Raw genomic sequence first — 19,108 nt, forward strand, 5'->3', positions numbered from 1 at the left:
CGACCGTATGCTTAGGGAAAATTATTTCCTGGCTATTGGGCACAGGAGTTTCATCACTCATCGTGGACGATGTTCCATTCAAACTATAGAACGTGGATGCAAATAAAAAACGAACGGCAAAGGGGAAATGAAAAATAATCGGAGCAAAAGGTGAAAACTTTTTTTTGTTTCGAGAGGGTGGGTGGTGGGAGGGAAGAAACGCGTCAGTCGAAGCTTTTGTGCGGGACGTAAAATCGTACAATTCGTCGCGTTACATTAATCCTCGCTGTATTTTTATTTATCCTTTCCCAAACCCCCTCTGTGCGCGAACCGAAAATTTCAACATCAAACGTCCATCTTTGGGAATATCGTGCGCTCGATCCGGGTGGCGTGAAAAGCTGAAAAATATACACGGTATTCGCAGGACGAATCCGGCCTTGGAATTACAGCGCGGACGGGTACGAAATTCCGTGCAAAACAAATAAACCGACAATCGAAGCGATACGAAAAAAAATCAAGGAAATACATATTCCATCGAAAAAATTCTATTCAGTGAAAACAATCGACGAACACGCTCCGGACGCGTGGCGCGCGTACGTTTATACGTTTCTCGAACCGCGGAGATAATAAAAGAATAAATAGAAAAAAAAAAAAAGAATATTTCAACTTCAAAGACAAGTCTTCGTCGTTCAAACATTGTTTTTTCCAGTTTGATGGATATCCGCCGTGAAATTACTGTCGCCGACGGCCCCGCGTGAAACGAAAACGAAAGCCTAAACAAACGAACCTCGAAGCAAAACAAAAAACAAAATCCAAACAAAGAAAAATAGAGTGAACAAAAAAAAAACAAAAAAGAGGCGAAACAAAAACACGAGAGCAAAGAATGTCAAGCGGTTCGGCGAGGATGCGCGCGCGTACGAGACGTGTTGCCGTGTATGGTGCGTGCACGTGCTTGTGTACACTGGGTGTTCGCAAACACAACGTTCCGCTCGTGGCCAACCAAGCTTGCTACCCTTGGTTCCTAATTATGCACGAGCCCCCTCGTCTGTGCAGGTTGCTGCCACTTTGACGGGCACACGCACACGTCATCGTCGTCGTCGAGTGCCACGCGATTCCCTTTGCGTCGTCATCGAGTGGCCCCCGCGGCCCGTGTTCACGTCGAGCGGAAAGGGTAAAAGACGCGCGGTGACATTTTCGCGCGGTTTCATCGCGCTGGTAACTCTTGCTCATAAGAATACCGCGGGCCTCTGACCTATATAATTATAGCGCGCCTGCGAAACGGAGAGTGCTCCGGTCGCGCCGTGTTGAACGAGCAACCGTTACTGGAAGCTCTTCCAGCCGTGACGTTTATCGACACGTATCGACGACTCGGCGAATTAGACGCGATTCGCGGAACCGTGGACGAACCTCGAGCGCCCGTTCGGGCCGTGTCGGTCATCAGTGACCGACGTTTCGGAACTCAACCCCTTCGAGCGCTCAGTGCAGCAGAGCAGTGTTTCTCCATCTTTTTTGGATTAACAATGCACTTTGAATTTAACGAGATTCCCGTGACGCGATGTTTTTAAAATAAAAATGTTCAAAGATGCGAAAATTTAATACACTTTCTTATACGTTTTTGTTCTTTGAAATAATCGTACCGAATGTAATGGAGGATAATTGAAAAAAAAGGTTGTTCATTTAGTTAAGGAAGATTATTAGGAATATTAAAAGTGTATAGAAGAATGTTTTTTTTTCTGGATGCTCGAGAAAATAAAAAGGGAGGGAATATAAATCTTTTGGTTTTCTGTAAGACTTTCACCGCTTTATTACGGATTTACGAGAACAATTATTATTTTAAAATAAGTTCTGAGGTTAATTCGGCACGGAGATTCCTTCCTCGAAGAGAACAAGTCAAGTTTGATATATTAATCATTCTGTTTGGACTTTTCCCTTAAAAGAATATTCGTTCTTGTGGTACTTTTACGGGTAGAAACTTTTACCTTGGGAAGTTTTTTTAGAAAGGGTCTTTTGCAACAGATATTTTAGAACTCTTACAATGAAGGTTCCACGGGGACAGTTATGTCAAAAGTTTTATTAGTAGAAGTTCCATCGAATAAATGAAACCCGAAATTCGTGATGCATTCTAGGTAACAGTGTTCTTTGACAATGTAATGATACAGCGTTACGTTTAATTAGAACTGAAAATATTAAAGCTACCCTGTTGAAAAAAAAAACCTATTAAAAAAATTCCATAACCGACTTAAGACTTTTACCATAAATAAATCTTGATATTTGCAAACTTACGATCAACATCAATGTTGTTAGGATTACAGATAGATGGAAATGGATTAAGTCTAATCTTTTCACGACCTTTGCTAATAATAAGTTTACAATAATAGGTCTGTCCATTGAAGTATCGAACGTTTCCAGTTGTTACATAACAATTTGAACCAATGTCGATAACTAAAATTCCTCTGCGGCGCTGGTTGCGCAGCGTGTCAAAGTGACGTCAATATCTCATCAGTTTCATAGTTCGGGGCATTCCACCATTATTAATTATTATTCTCGTTATGATCTCGTTCCATCTCACTTTGAATACTATGGATTCAATTTTTCACGCGACGAGGGACGGCGATCGGTATTCTCCGAAATAGCTGTTGCATATAAATTCAGCCATCTGCATCAGGTTTTCATTTCGTGTTGGATATTTACGCGTGGCGCGCTGTTTCCCTTGGAAATTTCGGTACAATGCGACGTGATTGGAGCTCCGCTGGAAAAAAGGATTGTAGCAAAAATCAGGACGATTTCATTGTTCGCTGGATACCGGGCAATATAACGACGTATATTGTTCTTTCGTCGACCAGCGTCGAAGTAAATAAATAAATCGATAACTATTAACCGGGGGACTCTTACATCGCAATTATGTCATTCGAACGTCATAAAAATATTACCGTAATAACAACAACAATCTCTCAATGCACCATCTCTAATTATCATAGATATTTTTTTCTTAACGAAAATATTTCTATACCTTCGGATTCAAAGTAAATCAATATAAATTCTATTAGGTTGTTCGGAAAGTCATTTCGTTTTCCAAAATGGAGAATATACAATCTAATAAAATGTTTATACACTTTAAAAAAATCTTGCTTCATTTTCACCGAAAAAAAAAAGATGAAATGACTTTCCGAACAACCCAGTATTAATCCACGAGGCTGTTGAAAGCGATTGTTTCCAAATTCTTCGAGAATCCACAAAGTGGACGACCTTCTTCTCGACTTTTATCCACAATTGGACTTCCGAGCTACTTGAAAAAAGAAGAAGAAAAGAAAAAAAAGAAACTTCGACTCGGGTAACATTCCCCGCGTATATATAACGTCTACTCGGATTTCTCGTACGCGGAAGAGATTGGCGCGCGTCGTAAAAATAAAAGTCCGACAGCGATGCAGAGTGGTGGGGGTAGCGGTCGAGGAGTGGGGGTAGCGGTTAAATAGTGGGGGTGGCGAGGGACTTGCCCAGAATTTGCCTCGCGCGATATCTGATAACGTGACACGATCGTGCCAGGTATAATAACGATAATAACGACCACGGTGGCACGATGTGCCACGAATTAATTAGACGCTGACCCGTAATTGAACCCCGCGCAGCCTTCTGGAATATTCTACCGCGTTTCGCCTCTGTTCCGGCGCGGAGGACGACGGAAGGAATTTTTTTTTTTTTCTTCTGATTCTTCTTCCTCATTTTTCATCTTCTCCTTTTATTCGTTTCATTTTTTCTCCGCGTATCGTCGCGCGCGGCGTCCGGTTAGATTAGAAGCCGTATTATTTCGCATCGAGCGTGTTTACCGTGCGTACGCATTCTGCGCGATGAATCGATTTACACCGACATTACCGGGCGCGGTTAATTTAATTGAAGTCGCGCGTTAAAATTCACAGTTTCTGTAACGATTGGGATTACCGCCTGGCAATAATTGAAACGAATCGTTCGCGGTCCTTGTAATTATATCGAGACGATTGGATTGTTATTACATCGTACGATGTAAAATGTGTGGATTGCTGGGGTGGGGGGATTAGAGTGAAGCTCCGAACGGTACGATGGGGTTAGGTCGCAATATCGTTTATACTGACTTCGTTGAAATTTATAAGCATCACGGAAAATAAACAATCGAAAATATTAATTCGAATTATGATTTGGGAATGCAAATTGAACGTTCGAGATCGTTTTTTTGGTCTTTTTTGATCCGATCGCAAATCATCAATTTTATAAATCGATCATTGAACGTTACTTGGAACGTTGAACCAAATCCATGGGGGGATAATTATGTATTCGAAACGGAACGAAATTGGTCGCGTTCAACTTAATAACGGTAATTATCCACGATGTTACTGTGCACACGTTTGAGAGTAATTTGTATTTTAATCAATGTAATTGATGGAATTTAACTTCGCGAATTACTCGATACCGTGATTATAAACATAATTGACAAAGTGCCAGTTAATCGGACGCGGAATGTTCAATTCTAACGATTTGAAGAATATTTTCTTAATTCAATTTTTACATCGATCTCGTGTCGAAAAGAAGTGTGAAAATCGATTGGACGCAACGCGTGATTCATCGATCGATAAATTTTTGTTAATTGTAAAATTTTGCGGAAAACTGTCCTCGATAATTTATTTCCGGTTTTATCTTCATCGTTGCATCTCTTAAAGGGAAAATGTTATTTTCGTTTCGTTTTGAAGTATAAAAATGGCCGGAGATAAAGAGCTCGTACATTTCTTAATCGTCTTTTATGCATGCAAATAATCCAAGAAAAATATCGGGAATTACTCGTACCGTTAAACAAAAGAAGAACCAACGAAATATTCGAGGGGTTTGAAAATAATATGAAAGAATTGCACCGTGTTCTTATTTTTCATTTTGCAATGCAACGAATCGATCTCGATCAAAATTTCCGATCAGTGTACTGTTAAACAAAGTGAAAAAGTCTCGGTGTATATGGGAATACGTCGAGTAGTATTTTCTTTTTTTTTTTTTCTTCCCCCCGCGCACGTGCGACCGACTCTAAACAATGTCTGTGATTTTTCATCACACTCGGGCAGAAAAAGCAATAAAGGAACACTTGAACGCAATCAAGTATGCGGTGGGAAATTAATCTTTCATTCGAAAGAGCAACAAGTTGGTATATTTCAATAGTGGGCGTTTTAAATATTTCCCCCACACCGTCATTGTAAATTACTACTTCGATGAAGTTCGACATCGATGTCAACAGAGTGACGTGTTCGAAATTGCACGTCGGTTGCAGAGTGTTCGATTTTCATTTATTTATTTATTTTTCTTTTTTTTTTCAAAAAAAAAATTTTTTTTTTTTTCATTAACCACCATAGGAAATTCCCAATAAAACGATAACCAAGTTAACGGTCGAAGATGTTTGGAGAAGTTCGTGGTAAAATCGCATTATAGATTTCCATTTCGATTCTATGCTCGAAGGCCACGATTTGTTAAAAAACTTCGAAACGCGGTTAAATCGGATGCGGAATAGTCGCGGAGTTCCTGTACTTGTAATTTGTTTTCCCTTTTGCTTACTACTTGATAACACCGACGAAGTTATTAAAGTCGAATCGCGAGCGAGGCGAAGAAAAACGCTACTGGTCGGATGGGAATCAAACTTTGGAAAATGGAGGCACTATTTTCGAGGTTTTCAACTAATACGGGACTCGGTTGTTGTAAATATATTCAAGGGAACATACTACTTCGAATATCGTCAAACGAATACACATGGCGACCGATGTAGAAATTATTTTTTGAAGATATACTTGTGAAAGTGGAAGGTTGGTTTCCAGTTTTTTTTTTTTTTTAACTAATAAGGATCTTAATTAGAATTTTTAACGGAACGTGTTTCTTCGAATATCGTCAAAATAAATGCACATAATTTTTTTCAACTTCTTTTACAAAGTGGAAGCTTTCGATAAATTTTTTCTAACAGAGGTTAATCTTTAAGGTTTTTATCTAGTATGTATCTTAATTATAGTATATTATACTCTGGAGAAAATATATTTATTTGAATATTATTGACACTTAAAACGAATACACTTTTCGTTAACACGCTTTTTTAAACTCTGGTGCGTTTCTCGGGTCATTTTCGACCCATAGTGTACCTATATATTATTCTTCTGCAATTAAAGCTACTACAATAGACGAAACTGTACTTCCACAGTACTCTCGTCGTATTGCAATGTTAAAAACACGAGTCCCATACATTCGTTACATTTTTAATCCAAAGACTTTGATTGAACGGTTGACGTAAGAGTGCTTTAAAATTAAAGTGGAAGCCTGTCTTCGAGGCTGTGACTAATACGGCTGAGAGTATTTTCAACGGAATATATTGGGTTGTTCGGAAAGTCATTTCGTTTTTTTTTTTTTTTTTTGGTGAAAATGAAACACGATTTTCTAAGAGTGTATAAACGTTTCATTAAATTATATATTCTCCATTTTGGAAAACGAAATCACTTTCCGTACAATTTAATATTTTTTCGAGTATTCGAGTTATTAATTTCATTGTCATCGGAGGATTGTTATTATCGATTTTTTTTTTTTAAGCGGAATCTTACTTTCGAAGCTTCGACTAATACGGACCTTGGTTGTATATTTATTTGAATGTCGCCGGACGAGTACACATCGAGAGCAATAATAAGATTGTCGACATCAGAAGGTCGTTTTCGTTAATGTACTTTTTAAAGGGGAAGGCTGCCCTCGAGGCTTTAACTAATACGGGTCTTGGTTATAGTATTCTCAACGTATGTATTCGATTACCGTCAAACTGTAATATATATATAAAATAACTCTGTATATAAAATTATATATATATACACATAACTCTATATGTAATATTTACTATATGTCGTACATATAATGTATACTACATACTGTATATATAATATGTACTATATACGATATTTATAATATATTCTACATACCATATATATAATATATACTACATACTGTGTATATAATATATACTAGATACTGTGTATATAATATTTGTTACATACCAATATATAATATATATTATACACTATATATACTCTCTCTCTGTGTATTACATATAGTAACTGATATCACCCCCTGCATTAGAATCTTTTTCTCCATATATATAATATATATTATACACTATACACTCTCTCTCTATATATTACATATAGTAACTGATATCACCCTCTGCATTAGAATCTTTTTCTCCATATATATAATATATATTACACACTATACACTCTCTCTCTGTATATTACATACAGTAACTGATATCACTCCCTGCATTAGAATATTTTTCTCCATATATATATATATAATATATATTACACACTATACACTCTCTCTCTGTATACTACTTAAATATAGTAACTGATATTACATCCTGCATTAGAATCTTTTGTTTTCGTTAGGTACACATTTTACGAGTCGGACGTTAAGTGCATCCGACACTTTGAAAAATCTCTTCTTCCCGGACAATGAACCGCCGATTTGGGGCAACTTTAATTTTTAGGAGATCCCAGAAAACAAAGAACGTCGTAAAAAATAAAGCATCTCGTCTTTTATTTATTAATTCACTTCCGATGATTTCCCACCCTGTCCAATTTACATATTCGTCTTAGTTACGTGAAATTTCATTGGACAGCGGTGTCGGTCGTCTGGTAGACCAAGCTGTACCGCAACGTGAAACAAATTGCCTGCTGTTTGCTGATTAGGTTTGAGAACGTCGACAAAGTTTACAGATTGGAGATCATTGATTGTAAGAGTTAGTTACACTGTTCTCCATAAATGTGCCTCAAACTTAGCTGCACAATTCACTAATTTACTACAACGAGAACTGTGTAAAAATTCGATCTCAATTTCGATGTAGTGCGAGGCTCACTGGCCATTACTCTGTCTCTCTCGCACCTCTATCCGAACAACTATCCATTTCATTTCAGTTATCCACAGATCGCTCTCAATGAATAATATCGTAGAAAATCGTAACATACACTTACACTATATTTACAATAATTACATCCTGGTAATCAGGAAGTACACGAATCCATTGAAAATAGCACGATCATTGTACAGAAACTTCGCTCGATTAAGATCGTTAAGATTGCAAATATCACTTATCACAAATTCTTGGCAGATTCGCCAATTTATCGCAGCCATAAATCCGTGATTAAGGAGTTATCCGTGGATAAACTAGTTATTAACGGTGTCGTTAAAAATAATAACATACTAGTGTATTTATAATAATTAACTCCGTTGCATCTTGGCGCGAAAATCGGTATACAAATCTTTCGGTGAAAGAGCACACGTTCGATGTGTTACGCGATACGGTGGAGAAAAATGACTATCGTCGATCCAGGTCCACGCGCATGCAAATAACCACGTTACATGCACGTGCACATAACGTCAATTTTCTAATTATTATTTGCACGCTCGCGCGTCGTTCGTTGTAACGTTAATCGTGTAACGGAAATCGGGTCACGATACACGGTGACACAGTGTTTTTTCCAACGAAATTCGTCGCGATCGGAATTCCGTGAACGGGATTGGTGGACGACCACCGAAACGTTCTCCAATTACACCTTCACCTTCTCCGCCCTTGTTTTCGACGTTCAATACGGTGGACATTGGCGTGTCTATTTGCGTTAGTTTTCCGGATCTCTTTGCTTTTCTCTTTCGTGCACCCCTCGTGACGCGTCGAACGTTCAATTATCTCGAGTAATTGCCACCGGACGGTACACGCCCCACGGGTTGAATTTTAATTAAAATCACTTTGACATTTTCGAGGGAAAGTGATTCGCGAGACAATCGTACGAGAAACGGCACGCTCGTTTCGAAACGACGCCTTCGCGGTCGAGACACGATCGGTGTTTGGAAAAAGTTGTGAATTTTTCAAAGGTTCTCCTTATCTGCCAACGTAGGGGCTGTAAACGTTTTATAAACCTGGTCACTTGTCGCGTTGCACGTTCTCGACGCGAAATTTCACGGTAAGGTGGCCGAGGGTCCGTGAAATTGCATCCGATGATGGAGATCGAGACGGGGAATCGATGTTTGCGTTGTGATTTCGGGGATTTTATGGTTACGTGCCACGTGGTGTTGAAATACAGTAGAGAGGGTATACTTGATTCTCGAATTGGGTGTAACAATTGCTTGGAACGTACAATTTTGATCACTGTGGATTCGGTAGAGTAGAAAATGGTATCTCGAGTAAAAAGTACCGAGCGGGACCATTGTTAATTTTGAACGTTGTTTATCTTGCGATTCAGGATTTCACGGTAAATGTACCATGTGGTGTGTAGAGGTGTCGATGCCGTGATCGAAATCTCGGGTCAGAAAAGACCCGAAGGATACCCTAGAGTCAATCCATGGAGTAACCTATCGATTGAAATTGATTTTCGATCTATGACGAGTGGCTCGTTGTCTCGGTCGACATCTCGGACAATTATTATTAAATTATCATAAACAGGTGTATCTAGAATTATTATAAAGAGGTTTCTTTATGCCATGGATAGCAGAGACTCGTGGAGATCAAACTCGAGTACACATTTCACGTTCGGTGCTCTTTTATCAAATCTCGGGTCAGAAAAGACCCGAGGCACACCCTAGAGTCAATCCATGGAATAATTTCGATCGATTAAAATTGATTTTCGATCCCTGACAAGTGGCTCGTTGTCTCGATCGATATCTCGAACACTATCGTCACTATTGTCTACCAAAAACACCCACCGCAACAGTGGACATCCATTCACGAGAAAACGAGTCTACGCTAAAGAGGTGTGTACCTCGAACCGTTCGGAACACTCAATCTTCGTACGATGTGTATCAGAGACCCCTGGAGACGGAACCGGAGTACAGATTCTTCTTTTTTTTGTTCGTTCGACGCGTCATTATCGAGTCTCGCGCGACACCCGACGTATTAACGAGGCACGCGCGTTACCTCGTTTAAAGGTTCGCATCTGGCAACGCTCCAAATCGTGCCCCGGTACGTATCAAATGAATTAATCAGCGAAACGGTCGGTGTTTTAGTGTCAAAGGGTCGAGGTCCTGCAAGGGCGAAACTAGGGTCGCAGGATCGATGGCCGACCATCGTCTTCCCGCCCTTAGACCCGCGCCGCCCTGGCACAAATATTGGCCCAGGTTCTCCGCGAACGTTCCTACCTCGACCCTTTTGTTTCTTTTTCGTTTCTTTTCGTTTCTTTTCGGTTGTTTTTCCCCTCACCATTCAGGAAACGTTGCCGGCGATTCTTCACGGTTAACCCCGTGGAATTGGCCCCCCAAGGGGGAAACGGCTACTCCCGTGGCACGTCGGCGGGGAAAAATTTGTTCCGGCTCGGGGACCATTCGTTACCATTGTCCAGCGGCTGCACAATTTCCAGCTTAGAAATTAATTCCCGCTGTGCGTGGAACGAGTGAAACGGAATCAATTTAACCGCGAACCGGACCGGGTCCCCGGAGAAAACGGTGTTGTCTCGCGCGATAATTTCGTTTCTTCAGCGACCGCGCCCGGAAACGGTGATTCTCGTTACGCGCGAGGTGTCCTCCTTCGATTTCAACGCGCTTTCGCGGAACGATAGTGGACGGATCCCATTTGCTATGTGCGAAATATCGACCGCAGATGATTGATGGTTCTCGAGATACGAACGATTAAAGTTTACGTACCTTGGGACAAGAATACGTATACGTGGTTAGAAACTTTGCGAACCACCGAGTGTGCACGGGAAATTTGTATTGGATGTTGGAACAAAAAATTTTGTAAAATAGAAATTAATCAAACACGGTAACTATTGTGCAAGATTGTAGAAAATTTTTAAACGCGTATTAATTGATGTGTGTTATAATAATTGAGCAGATTGCATGTATCGTGTATTTATCGTTTTAATTCTTCCAATAGTACCTACGCGACTATCATATATAACTTTAATTATTTATATCTCAGAAATTACCGAGTATCCACGCCTGATATTTCACGAACATCGAAAAGGGCCATTTTACCATAATTGTTCAAAACCATGTTGGATTCGAATTGGCAGAATCCGTGTGGTTCCCTTATCAGCGCAGAGGAGGAAGCTTCCTTAACGCATTTGCCCGTTCCACGATTACGCAATCGTTGTATCCTAATTCCACGGTTACGTAAGAATTTCTCCGTGAGCCAAAAAAAAAAAAAAAAAAAAAAAAAAAAATGGTCATCCTTGGAAAAGATTCCTTTCTCGAGGCTTAGGGAAATTGGTTCGTGCTTTATCAAACATTCTCGCGAATTTTTTCTCCTACGTGGATTCTTGTTACGGTAGAGGGGGAAAAATTGCAATCGATTCCCTCCCCCCTCCCTTCGTTTTGATTTTTTTTCCCTCTCTGTGGCGGAGTGGCGAATTGGAATTTATTGAATTGTCGGACGAAGGACCGCGTGTACACGGGAATCACGAGTGTGCGCGCGGGTACGAGCTCGGGCTTAAATGGATCAGCTGATTCGTTGTGTCAGATACGTGTGCGTCGGCTCGCGGTACACACAATATTTCGCGGACCCGTAAATTCGTCGTTTAATACGGCACGGCGACCCCACGATGCACCCGTGCACTCCGTTTCCGTTTTTCTTTCGTCCTCGTCTTGTTCTTGTTGCCACCCCACGCCCTCACCGGTCGCATAACTGTCTGCAATCGATACCGACCCCCGTTTCATCGATATCCCGATGCACGAGAGTACACCCGTCTCTTTTGTTCGTCCGCTCTGCAATTTAGAAGCCGTTTCTTCTCTCTCTATCTCTCCTCTTTTTTTCTCTCTTTCTCTCCACCTGTTTTTCTCACTCTCTTTTTTCTTTTTTTCTTTCTCTCTCTCTTTCTTCTCTCTCTCTCTCTCTCTCTCTCTCTCTCTCTCTTTCTCTTTGTTTTCTCTCACTTTCTTTTTTTCTTTCTTTCTCTCTGTTTTCTCTCATTCTCTTTTTTCTTTCTTTCTCTTTCTCTCTGTTTTGTCTCACTCTCTTTTGTTCTTTCTTTCTCTTTCTCTCTGTTTTCTCTCACTCTCTTTCTTTCTTTCTCTCTGTTTTCTCTCACTCTCTTTCTTTCTTTCTCTCTGTTTTCTCTCACTCTCTTTTTTCTTTCTTTCTCTCTGTTTTCTCTCACTCTCCTTTTTTCTTTCTTCTCTCTGTTTTCTCTCACTCTCTTTCTTTCTTTCTCTCTGTTTTCTCTCACTCTCTTTTTTTTTCTTTCTCTCTGTTTTCTCTCACTCTCTTTCTTTCTTTCTCTCTGTTTTCTCTCACTTTCTTTTTTCTTTCTCTCTTTCTTCCCCTCTCTCTCTTCTCTCCCTCGAAACAGAAAAAAATCTTGCACACAAATTCGCGATTCCCTGCTCCTCTGAACGGTCCTGTTCCGCTGTTCGGCGATCTCGTGCATTTTTTAGCGTGCACGTTGCTCGTGATTTCGAGCCACCGTTACCTTACCAGGTTATCCGAACGACCGGCTTGAAAATTCCCGAAGCACGGGTCATTCGTGATTTCGTTATTAGAGTCGTTTTCGTCGGTGCAATCGGGGTACCGTGATCTCTGGAAAATCTCGAGAAATTTTTTTCTCGGAGAGGGGGAAAAAAAAACGCCTCGAGAGCCATTCAGATCGAAAGGGGAAAATTCTTTTGCGGTTGTGACTGAGTTTTTTCCTGTTGAATCGGTGGGGGATATACGGAGTGCTTCTTGGTTTGTCAACACGTTTTCAATTGGTTATTTAGGTCCCCGTTGGTAATGTGATTCGCTTATCCGAGGTTGTACAGTGCGAGCGAGTGGAAACTGTTACCTGAATTTGATGGAAAAACGTTTCGCGTGAAGTGGACTGCGTTCAAGGTGGCTCATTCGATTTTCGATGTTTCGCGATTTTAGAGACACGAAGGATGATCTTGAATTGCTTTTTTCAACACGTACTTTTTTCCCCGTCTCAATTTGCCTTTTCCTCCCAAAATCTCCCAATTGTGTCCCAAACTCCGAGTTACTTCGATCGATCATATTTTCCAAAGCGTCCCAATTTTTTCCCGGAAGTCTATCGCTTGCCAATTCGTCAATATTCATACATTGTACCTCTTCGCGATCTTCAACAACCACCATGTTATATCATACAATACTTTTCTCTCTCCAAATGAAATCTATCATTTTATTCATAAAGTAATTTCGTTTTGTTTTTTTCGTTGAAAATGAAACAACGATTCGTATTTCAGAGCGTGCAAACATTTCATTAAATCTAATATTCCCCATTTCGTAGAACGAGATCACTTTCCGTAGAAGCCGAGAGTTTCGGTCGAATGTCCTCGAGACTTTTCGCGGACGTCTCGGTGGTGATCGTTGCACGGCTTCCGGTTGAAATTTCACGCGCTTCCACGGTACGGAACGCGCGGCGTTGATTTTCAGAGCGAGGATCAAAGCCGTGCTTTCGAGCACCAACGACCCCGCGGACGAGTTTATCGTCGACAAGGAGGGTTGCTGCTTGCTGCGTGTCCTCCGGTTCGATTTTCGTTTCCCTAACTAATCGAGTGCCCTCACCTCGCGAACAGCTCTCGACGTAACAAGCCCCGTTTGTCGACGAATTCACGATGCAAACCCGCTGCCCCCCGTCCACCACCACCGCCTACCGCCCACCACGGGGCGTGTGGCACCGGTTCCGGCAGGAAGGAGTTCGATCAGTCCGGGCTGTAACACGAATTACACGAGCCGCCCGCTTCGCGCACGGAAATCGGAATCGAGGGCGCGAAAAATCCTTTTTCCTTTGAATCCGGTTCACGGAAAGCTGGGTTAACGACCCGTGGATGACGCGAGGTCGAAGGTTCGAGTGGATCGGGACTCTGGTCGAAGACTCTAATGGGCGAAGAAAGGCAAACATGGAGAAGAGAGAGAGAGAGAGAGAGAGAGAGTTGTTGGGACGGAAATTGGAGAGGTTCTAGGCGGATAGAAGAGGATTTACCTAGTTGCCGGAGACGGGAACGCGTATGGCTGGGAGGGCAGTGTCGACGAAAGAGTGGAAGAAAGGCAAATTGGGAAGAGACTTGGCGGAAGAAGAATTGGTGGAGGGCTCTATGAGGGAGCAGGATGCAAAGTTTGGATGAAAAGGGCTCGCGAGGGATGAGAACGGGGAAGAATCGAGGGGGACAGGTACCAGGTACCTAGAGAGGAAGAATGGTGAAGATTCGATGGAACAAAAACTGTTAGAGGACCTGCGAGAGGGACGTGTACACCTGGCTGATGAAACTCGCGAAGGACGAGAACGGAGGAGAATAGAGTCGGTGGACGTGGCACTGAGGACTCTGAGAGAGGAAGAATAGCAGAAACTTGGGTGAACAAAAATCCGAGGGGCTCTGTAAGAAAGGAGTGTGTATATGTCGGTTGCAAAAACGGGTCACCGTGGATGAGGACAGACTGTGGGAAGACACAGAGTCGGAGGATGTTCGAAGTTTCTGAAAGACGTAGACCTGGTAGATGACAAATTCGAGGGGGGTCTGGAACCGAGACGAAATGCACCCATTCGGTGGCAGGGATCGCGAGGTACGTTCTCATCGAAGAGACTACTTGGGTACACAGTCGGAGGATATTGGAAGGTTTTAACAGACGAACAGGAAGCTTCGATAGAACAAACATTCGTGGGAGGCTCGTGGGAGGCTCGTGGGAGGCTCGTAAGAGGGACGAGATACATCTAGTTGGTGGAAAGGGATCGCGAGGGATGTTCTCATCGTATAGACTACTCGGGGTACACAGTCGGAGGATATTGGTAGGTTTCGAAAAGGCGAACAGAAAGATCGGCTGGATGACAAATTCGAGGGGAATTCGTAACTGGAACGAAACACACCAGTCCGGGTGGTGGACTGCTCTTATGGAACAGATCGTGCGAAAGACACTGGTAAAATTTTAAAAGCGAAACAGAACGATTTGTTGAAGGAAAAAAAATTCGGGAGGGTCTCTGCGAGAGAGCCGGCCGGTGGAAACGGGTCACGAGTGGATGAGAACCGCGCGAGGAACAAAGTCAAAGGATGTTCAAAGATCGTGAAAGACAAACAGGAAGACACCCGGGATAGGACAAAAATTCGATAAGAGACCCCGACGTCTAATTGGTGGAAACGAGACAGGAGAGGTGAGAACGGGATGTATGCAAGGGGTTACCCGATAAGAGCGAACGGATCGGCATATGAAAATCCCTAATTGGAGAAATAGCCCTCCTCCTCCCTTCCTCCCTCCCTCCCGCCCCCTTTCTCGCGAGAGGAGTGGGGGAGCCCTGCGAACGGGAACAGAAAAGTGCCAAGCGGAGAGAAACGAAATAAGGAGAGGGGAAGAAACGGGAGATCCCCGTGAAGCGGGAGCGAGACGGAAAGAGGAAGGTTGCGAGGACCACGGGAACTGGCTGGGGCGGGGGGACGTGGTGCGAGGACCGAGAAAGAGGGACGGATATGTTCCTCGGGCAGTAGTTGCTGATGGTGTTGGTCGAGGGGGCGGGTGGAGGAACGGTTTGGCGCGGGAGGGGATAAAGCCCCGCAGTGCGGCGCGGTCGATACAACTCCCACCCCCGCGGAGGCTCGCCGTCCGACCCTCCCCCTCCCCTCCCCCGACCCGTTTTCCGATGCCTCTTCACCGAACCTCGCTCTCTCGTCGTCGTTTCCTTTCTTCCCTTCGAGTCCGCGCTCCTCCTTTTCTCACCGCTCCCCCCTCCCCCGTAAACCTTCATCCTCACCCCTCCCACTCGGTTGATACCCTCTTTCTCGCGCGTACAGCGAGAACCCTCTGTCGTCGTTCTGTTCCGTCTTTCTCCGTGTCGGGCTGGCGGGCTGGCGGGCGGGCGGGCGGGAGGCCGGGCGGCGGGCGGGGGGAGGGGCGGCCGGGCGGGGGGTGGGGCGACCGGGTGGGCGGGCGCAGGCTGATTAGCGGCGAGCGCCATCTACGCGGTTTCGCGTCGCGCTGGCCGTTGCACCGTGCCCGCGGAAAGAAGGTCGGAACGACTCGGAGAGTCCCTGTGACCGACAAAGCGCCACGGAAACCTCGTCACCGTTCCATCTGCTATTCTTTCTTCTTTCGACGCTCCCTTTTTTTTTTCTCTCCCGTCTTTTCGCGACACTCCCCATCGCGCACCACCCGCCCACCTCCCCACCCACAAACACCGTCACGCGTTCGCGGCGCAATTGCTCGGCTTAACGTCGACCGTGTCGCTGAAAACGGGGTAGCGGAGGAGGAGGAGGAGGGGGGGAAGAGTGTGCATGTGTGTGTATGTGTGTGCGTGTGTACGGGGGGAGGGGGAGAGATGGTTGGAAATCGTCGTCGGGAGGAGTTCAAGACGACGACGACTGCGACGAGCAGTTTATTCGCGTCGGGTATCGATATTCCTGGACGATCGGAGCTATTAACGGCTCGATTTGGGGAACGGGGCGGGGTAGGTGGGCGGGGTGGGCGGCAGGGAAGAAAAAGCCGGCGCTGCGATTATTTGAATAAATTGGTTTGTTTGCCGGTGACCCGATTGCGGCCTCGGTGCTTGGGCGAAATTTGACCGCGTTCCGCGGCGGAACGCCGCTCGGCCTGCCTCGTGTTTCGCTCCGCTTCGAATTACGTTTTCGGGGGCGGTCCCTTTCGCGATTAATTTCCAGCGTTTCGAGGGAGGGTGGTTGGTGAACGTTGAGAATCGAAGAAATTAATTTTTCTCGTAATTGTAAAGAAGCCGTGTCTGTATTACCACCGGCCGTTTTAAGGGACGGGGGAGAAAATCGAAGAAATTAATTTTCGGTAAGAAACCTGGAACGAATTATTTGTACCATTCTATCGGTAGCGTCGGGAATGAAATATTTATCACAGGCAGGTAACACACAAGTGGTTATAAACGGAAATAAATAATTTATATTGTACTCTTGGTAGCGCGGAAAATGAAATATTTATAGTGGGTAACAAAAACACAGTGGATACCGGGAGCGGTTCCAAAGAACGCCTTGTGAGCGATCCCCTTCTCGTTCGTAAATTGAATTTTTATGACAGCGGAGGTGAATGATGATCAGTGGCGGGAAAGGACCCTTTTTAAAAATTCCGATCGATAAATCGAAATTCCATCCGGAAGCATCCTCTCCATCTGTCCACGGTATAATGCGAGCGGTCGAAATTTGTTTCGGAGTTGGGAGACGGTAATGGTTGCATACCAAACCGGATTTGAGTTAACGCGAGTTTGACATAGTGATCCGGTTGGGACATTCTCGATCCCGAAAGGATGAAAAAAACGAATCGTTCCGCGGTTTATTGCACGACGAGCCGACTGTAAATTCTTCAGGCTGGTGACTATCGGTCATTGATTATCGATTACAGGTCAGGTTTTCTTCTAGGTAATATAAATTCTGATTTTATTCTCCCATGGTAGTTTACGAGGCTCGTGTTCGTTCAATTTCCTCCGGAACAAATCGTCGTTGCGCACGCCGGGTCGGACTTCAACAATATTCCCAGCAAGACTGTCTCGAGCGTAAAGAAAAAGCTATAAATTAGAGGGATAGATTCGATCTTGCGAGAGGGTAACGTTACCCCGAAATCGACCGAGATTTGAATAAAATCCCGAAGGGGATGCGTAATCGGAGTTTTCGAGGGTCAAAGGTCTTCGATTTGGATAGATTGCTGGCGCCCTACAACGGGTTTCCCGACGCCTTACCGTGTTAGTGGAGCGTATCTGATCTAAATGTTTCCTTCTCGATGAAATCTTCGCCAACATTCTCGAGGACGGTGCGATTCGCAGATAGTATCGTAAAGTTTGGGCTACTTAGGGCTGGAATCGTGCAACCAGAAATAAAAATGCTCGGCAAGGTGAGATTTGGTTGCAAAAGTTGACCAGAAGCCCCTCGATGTTAAGTAACAGTGGTCTCGTTTTATGTAGAAAAAAAGTTTGCAAAGACTGTAGCCAAGGATACATAAAAGTGATTTAATTTTATCCCGTGAACGAGTAAAATCGGCGAACAAGCTTCGTCATTGTATTTTCCAAGGTCTGTAAATTGGATCGGAATAATTCAACGTGTATTTCGCTACTTCGAGCCGAGATACAATAAATCGCATTGTCGTAAACTCAGATGTTACGTATTTACGGCCGGTATTACAACCATGTTGCAGTGTTCCAGGCACACAGTGCTTTTAACAATGGACATTGCAGTTCTCATCCCGCGTTCCGCGTTTAACAGCGTCATTCCGTTGCATCGTTCGTGACGCAGTTGAAACGAGTCTCCCTTTTTCGCGAACGTTCAATTTCGCGGCTGTCACAAAGTGGCAGAATCGCGGTTAGCGAAACCGCACAAAGCGTACCATTTTCTCGATCCGAATGCGCGACAGCTACAGGCGGGGCCAAATTGCGCGGCCGCTCGAGGTTACGCCCCTCTTACGAATCGCACTGGACGTGCCCGTAGCCACGTCTCCATTCTCGAACTGGGTACCCGTTTTGTTTTAAATTTATTGTCAAATATCTCGTAAATCATCGCCCTTTCATCGGCCTACGCCCACGGTGAGAATAGTTTCCTTTTTTCCCCGCCCAACGAAGAGGCGGGTACAAGGGGCGGAGTTAAGCGACGAAAGGCGGTCCAAAGGGCGGAGTTAAACGACGAGAGGCGGTCCAAGGGGCGGAGCCATGCGAGGAGAGGCGGTCCAAAGGGCGGAGTCAAACGGCGAGAGGCGGTCCGAGGGGCGGTGCCGAGCGACGAGAGGCGGTCCAAGGGGCGGGGCCAAGCGACACGGGGCGGAATGGGCCTAACCAGGCCGCATGGTAGGGAAACAGCAGCTCGCCGACCGTTAAGGGCCGTTTGATTTAGCTTCGACTGTATCAAAAGCGCACAGAGATTTCGGGAGGACTTTGCAGCGACGCTCAACAGCTAAAATCTGATACAAGAACGTCGATCCTTTCAGGGCCTGTACAGTTTCAGCATAAAACCAGGCCAAGCAGTTTTACGCGTTGTGCCGTACGAAAATTAATCGCAAGAATTTACCGAGAGAGCGTTGCTCCGTTTTAATTAGCCGCTTAAGGAAGCTCCTTAGAGTGCTGGATAATTAAGGAGCTAAGCTGCGCCGGTTGAAACGAATGATAAACGAGGGAGACACTTCGTTCGCCAGATCCGCGGCTACAATACCGAATTAAGCGACACACGTATATGGGGTTTGGTAGGATTTTCA

General features: G+C 44.1%; 1 protein-coding gene and 2 long non-coding RNA genes across 7 annotated transcripts in view; 1 reads left to right on the forward strand and 2 right to left on the reverse strand.

Annotated features, from left to right (window-relative positions):
- Positions 1-19,108, reverse strand: part of LOC143145513 (uncharacterized) — a 56,436-nt gene that overhangs the window by 17,043 nt on the left and 20,285 nt on the right. The window lies entirely within an intron of this gene.
- Positions 1-19,108, forward strand: part of Atpalpha (sodium/potassium-transporting ATPase subunit alpha) — a 133,814-nt gene that overhangs the window by 9,495 nt on the left and 105,211 nt on the right. The window lies entirely within an intron of this gene.
- LOC143145514 (uncharacterized) lies at positions 1,955-8,482 on the reverse strand. Its single transcript, XR_012991708.1, has 3 exons — positions 7,612-8,482; positions 2,263-2,728; positions 1,955-2,176 (listed from the first exon to the last, which is right to left on the reverse strand). It is a non-coding gene; the product is annotated as an uncharacterized LOC143145514 (long non-coding RNA).

The sequence above is a fragment of the Ptiloglossa arizonensis genome, chromosome 4 (genome assembly GCF_051014685.1).
Source record: "Ptiloglossa arizonensis isolate GNS036 chromosome 4, iyPtiAriz1_principal, whole genome shotgun sequence".
NCBI lineage: Eukaryota > Metazoa > Arthropoda > Insecta > Hymenoptera > Colletidae > Ptiloglossa > Ptiloglossa arizonensis.